Raw genomic sequence first — 6,601 nt, forward strand, 5'->3', positions numbered from 1 at the left:
GGCCTGCCAAGTTTTTGCTATGAGCACTAGTTTGCTATGAGCACCATTCTTCGAGACCGTGCACCATTCTTGAAAACAATGAAAATACAGAATATGGGATAAAATGTAGAATTAGTGCATAAAAGATGAGTTAAATGCCAACAAAAAGGGATAAATATATACATTATTTGGCACTCATCACACCACCACCACCTCCGATTATCACCACCACCTACGATTACCACCACCACCACTATATATATATATATATAGCTTAATTTAAAACAGTAACAAAGATATTCTCACAAACCTATTACTTGTCATTCGTTTTTGGTTGAATAAATGAGAAGTAATCGTTAAAATGAGTTGAAAATGGAAGTTGCAGAGAGGTTTAATGGAGGGTTTTTTTTCCAGAGAAAAGTTCGGTTATCAAGAATTAAGTTTTTCTTAACCGAACTCAGAGTTCGGTTGATTCGCAAAAAAATACTTTTAACCGAACTCCTTGTATTAGAACAACACAAATCCATAAGTTCGGTTCCTTCGCAAAATAAGGATATCACCGAACTTTAGTTTACGAAAATAATGAGAAGTCCACAAGTTCGGTTCGTTCGCAAAAATGTTAAGTTTTCTTTGTAACTGAACTCTACCTTTGAAACTTCGTAACCGAACTCTACCTAATTGGCCAAGAAATAAATTTCGTATTAACCGCATGTTTGCCTAATTGCATATATGCATATATAAGCCCAGTTCGGTTGATTCGCAAAATATGTTGAAGTTTGCGAACCAACCGAACTTCTAACACTAGGTTACTTTTAACCTGCAGTTCGGTTGGGAACTTGGTTGCGTTAAAGTTTGCGAACTAACCGAACACACAAGATGTACCCAAATAAATTGTTAAGTTCAAATTTCGGTTACCTACCATTTTATCCTAGGTAACCGAACATTACACTGTACGACCAAAACCTCCATTAACGAGCGAGTTCGGTAACCTGCGTGTTTGGAAAACGTAACCGAACTACACTTTCAGGTGTGTTCGGTTACATGTTCTTGACATATGGTAACCGAACTGGCCCAAATCTACATAAAACTTTTCATTTTTTTTGAAAGTTTGGAGCAATTCAACCAACATTATCTAAGTTTGAAGCATACCTGGGTACCCCAAATACCCTTCCTCCGGTTGTGGTTGGTAAAATCCATCGTTTTTCATGTTTTCCTTCTTCATCTTCTCTAACTTTATTCTCTCAATAATTTTACTTCTTTAAAAAAACCATCTGATTTTTTAATCTCACTAATTATCTTTAACTTAATCATCTCACTAATCATTACACTAACTATTATTAACACTAACTAATCATCACCCAAAATTAATCAGGAGGGTAATCTAGGTGTTAATATAAATATCTAGATGAGGGGTGACCTGGATTTACTTCTAATGTCTTTACCCAAAATAAAATCATGATCCCTCAAAAAAATCATGGTCCCCAAAAAATCATTCTTTTTTTCACCCAAATATCCAAAGGTGGACAACTACACGCACGCCCCCATTTTTTAAGAAATTTCTCTCGGACCCATATTTTTCTAAAATTAGAAATCTATATATCACATAGCGGATTGATTTCGCTTTCGATTTTTCGTTTTTAGGTTTAGGTTGATTTCAATTTCTGTGTTTTTGTTGATTTATTAGGATTTTGAAGCACAACCATAGATTTCAAGGGAATGAGCGAACCTAAAGGAGGTCTTAGATTTTTTTTTTTTCTCGTTTTTGTTTGGTCTAGTTTCAAATTTATTTTTATTCATTTTGCTTAAAAAAGTTAGTATAATTTTGAATGATTGGTGTATTGTTTTTTGTTGATAGGACTAAAATACGAGCCAAGAGAATCTAAAAAAAGTGATATAAAGTGACAGACAAATTCAGTTTTTCTGAAAGTTAGATGTTTGGTCTCAATTATTCTTGCTTCTGAATATTTAAACGGGTAGCATATGATGTCGATGCGGATGGGGGCGTAACTGCTTAGTACACTCGTAAGTCATACCTCAAAATGCAATTGATTTCTCGAAAAAGGAATTAGATCAAATTAATGAGGAAGTTGGGTTTAATGAATTGATTCCAAAATTAGATATTTTTATTGAATACACATGGATGATTCCTCCTAGATAGAACTCCTAGGTTAAAGGATTAACTACTAGGTTTTAACTAAAGAGAAGAGAGACAAGATGACGAGGTTAAACAAGACAGTTTCAATTGATTTGAATACACAGAATATACAGAGACTCAATGCATATATATGCATAACTAACTTGAGGGTTAAGATACTATCTTTCCCAAATAAACACAATTCCCTAATATACAGAGACTTCCAAATATACAGGTTGAGTTAACTTGAGGGTTAAGTCACGTTGTGTTAACACCCTCCCGCAAGCGTAACGGGTTATCTTGAACTGTAAGCTTGAACCTTAACAGAGAAAACCGATCACTAGAAAGTGGTTTGGTGAATATATCCGCAATTTGATCTTTAGAGGATATAAAACGGACATCAAGAAGCTTGGAAGCTACTTGATCACGAACAAAGTGATAATCAATTTCTATATGTTTCGTCCGAGCATGAAATATAGGATTAACTGTGAGATAAGTTGCACCAAGATTATCACACCATAATATGGGAGGAGAGCATGTGGATATACGAAGCTCAGAAATAAGCGACTGAATCCACATAATTTCGACAGTAGCAATAGCAAGTCCTCGATATTCAGCTTCAGTACTAGAACGAGAAACAGTCTTTTGTTTACGAGCACTCCAAGAAATAATGTTACCACCCAAATAAACACAATATCCACTTGTAGAACGACGATCATCAAGAGAACCAGCCCAATCAGAATCAGTATATGCACTGAAAGATAATTGTAGAGAAGGGGATGGCTTAAGGAGTATACCAAACGTACTTGTATGCTTGAGGTAACGAAGAATACGTTTAACTAATCCCCAGTGAAACTCTGTAGGAGCATGCATAAATTGACAAACCTTATTGACAGCAAACGCAAGATCCGGACGAGTAAAAGTTAAATATTGCAAAGCTCCAACAATGCTACGATATTCAGTAGCATCTGTTAATAAAGTGCTACGATCATAGGAAACATCACCAGAAGTGCTTAGCGGAGTAGTAATTGGTTTAACGCCATCCATTTTTACTCGAATAAGAAGATCTTGAGCATAACGATGTTGCGAGAGAAAGAGCCCCGAAGAAGTACGAATTGCCTCAATCCCAAGAAAATAGGATAATTGACCAAGATCTTTAATTGCAAATTCTTGCTGCAAACGAGAGAAAATAGAGGAAATACCTGTAGTACTAGAGCCAGTGACAATGATATCATCCACATACACCAACGAATAGATCACACCATGAGTCCCAGTATGAATAAACAAGGACGAATCACACTTGGAAGTGACAAAACCAATTTGCAACAAAAAATTGCTAAGTCTGTGATACCACGCACGAGGAGCCTGTTTAAGTCCATAAAGAGAACGATGTAATTTGCAAACATGTGTAGGAAAACGAGAATCAACATAACCTGGAGGTTGTTTCATATAGACTTCCTCTTGAAGTTCTCCATGAAGAAAAGCATTCTGCACATCAAGTTGATGAATGGGCCAATTGGAGGATAAAGCCAATGTAAGAATAATACGTATAGTGCATGGTTTAACAACCGGACTAAACGTTTCAGAGTAATCAATTCCTTCTTGTTGATTGTATCCTTTGGCAACTAGGCGAGACTTACGACGTGCAATGGTACCATCTGGATTACGCTTGATTCGAAAAACCCACTTACAACCAATAACATTCATAGAAGGATGATACGGGACTAAGGACCAAGTACCATTTCGAAGTAATGCATTGACCTCATCGTCGGAGGATGTACGCCAGTCAGGGTCCTTATGAGCTTGAGAAATACAAGACGGTTCAAGAACGGAATCACAGATGAGAGCATATCGTGAATTTGGTTTGAAAATGCCATCTCTAGCTCTTGTAACAGGGGAAGCATCTGTTGAAGTTACAGATTGAGCAGCAGAAGACGAAGGCAACAATAACTGAGAGTCGGACGAATCAGGAACAGGAGACAATGAATCGACAGCATCAGGTGTTGGCGACAGCGGAAGAGTAACAGCAGGTGACGGCTGAGAATGAGAGACAGAAACCGGCAGTGTATGATTAGAGAAGGATGCTGTCGGCTGAGAAGTAACAGCAGGTGACGGCTGATGATTGGAGACAGAGACAGACGGCTGATGATTGGAGACAGAATTTGGCGGCTGATGATTGGAGACAGAGTTTGGCGGCTGATGATTGGAGACAGAGTTTGGCGGCTGATGATTGGAGACAGCGTTTGGCGGCTGATGATTGGAGACAGCGTTTGGCGGCTGATGATTGGAGACAGGGTTTGGCGGCTGATGATTGGACACAGAATTTGGCGGCTGATGATTGGAGACTGGCGGCTGATGATTGGAGACTGGCGGCTGATGATTGGAGACTGGCGGCTGATGATTAATAGGCACTGATGACGGCACGAAATTATGAAGAGCAGACAAGGGAAGAATTACCTGTGAAGGAGTCGACGACGGCGAAGGTGACGACGCGGATGCAAAGGGAAAGGTAATCTCATCAAAAACAACATGTCGACTGATGTATATTCGACCCGTAGGAATATGAAGACACTTATAACCCTTATGAGAGGGGCTATAGCCAATAAAAACACATGGAGAAGACAAAGCATCCATCTTATGAGACCTATACGGAAGCAAGTGAGGATAACATAGACAGCCAAATACACGAAGAGAAGTGTAATCAGGTGAAATACCAAAAAGAGTTTCATATGGAGAAGAATTATTAACAGAAGTCGAAGGGACACGATTCATCAAATAACAGGCAGTGTAAAAGGAGTCATACCAATAGGAAGACGGCACAGAGGCCATGTTAAGAATAGTAAGACCAGTTTCACGAATATGACGATGACGACGTTCTACCAAACCATTTTGTTCAGAAGTATGTGGACATGAAAAACGATGAAAAATTCCAAGTTCTTGAAGATGTGGAGTGAGTTTGCGATATTCAGCAGCATTATCAGATTGAAATATTTTTATCTTTCGACCAAAAAGATTTTCAACATGCTTTTGAAATAAGAAAAATATAGAGAAAACATCAGATTTTTGAGACATAGGAAACATCCAAGTAAAACGACTATACGCATCAATGAATATAATATAATATTTATATCCTTCATTATATAAAACATGAGAGGGTCCCCATACATCGGAGAGAATTAAATCTAATGGATTCAAATAAACTGTTGTACTGGATTGAAAAGGTAATTTATGACTTCTATGCTCATGACAAAAAGAACAAAAATTGATAGTTTTATTTGAAACTGGAAGAGAAAACTGAGAAATAACTTTGCGAACTGTGCGCATCATTGGATGACCCATTCTAGCATGCCAGACTTGTAAACTAGCACGTTCTCCTATGTAAGCTTGAGGAACTGGAGATGAAACATCAAGTTGATAGAGACAACCCTTCCTAATGCCGCGAAGAAGAACCTTCCCGGTACATCGATCCTTCACAAGACAAAAATTTGGATGAAATTCAAATAAGACATTGTTATCAATAGTGAAACGAGAAACAAATAAGAGATTATGAGAGATTTTGGGTGTAAAGAGGACATTACGAAGCTGCAACTTACGGTTGGGAGTCCCTAAAATTGAGGAACCAACATTAGAGATTGGTATAGAAGAACCATTACCCATCTGAATTTGATCAGGGCCAGTATACTCAGTAGGAAATTGAAGACGAGAGAAATCATTGGTAATGTGATCTGTAGCACCACTATCAGGCGTCCAAGAAGGTGATGATGAAAACCCAGATCCATAAGCAGCATAAGCCCGAGGTGCAGAGGATGGTGGTTGACACCTAGGTGGTCGAAAACTCTTGTCATAACGATTCCAGCAGTCTTGGGCTTCATGATTTTTACGCCCACAAAGCTGACAACGAGGAGAAGAAGAATCATAGGTCATAGGCCCACGTTGATTGTCAGGTGAAGGAGGCCCACGTTGATTCTGAAAACGAGCAGGCTGAGATGAACCAGGCCCATGGTGATTTTGATTTCTGTTATTACCAGTAGAGAGAAAAGAAGAGAACTGAGAGTTGGGTGCTGAAGATGATCCAGAAGATGAAGAAGAATGATACGAAGATTGTCGATTCTGGGCAGCGAGATTAGCAACTGGTTGAGAGTTGGAAAGCTTTGTCTGTTGATCAATACGTAGTTCAAATGTCAGGAGAAAAGTAAGAAAATCTTCAACAGACAACGAACTCATCGTGGTGGTTAATGATGTGACAATAGCATCATAGGCATTGTCCAAGCCAGCTAAGAGACAATGACGAAACTCTTTGTCTGTGACAATGGTATCTGCTGCTGCCAAGCTATCCACAAGATCACGAGCACGGTCTATGTACTGACGCATAGTTTGAGAACCTTTACGTAATGCTCGCAGTTCACAGTGAAGATGATGAACTTGAGCATCAGATTTAGAGCCATAAAGAGATTCCAGAGATGACCAGATTTCTTTAGACGTTGTTAA

This window comes from Papaver somniferum, chromosome 9 (assembly GCF_003573695.1).
Source record: "Papaver somniferum cultivar HN1 chromosome 9, ASM357369v1, whole genome shotgun sequence".
In the NCBI taxonomy this organism is placed as follows: domain Eukaryota; kingdom Viridiplantae; phylum Streptophyta; class Magnoliopsida; order Ranunculales; family Papaveraceae; genus Papaver; species Papaver somniferum.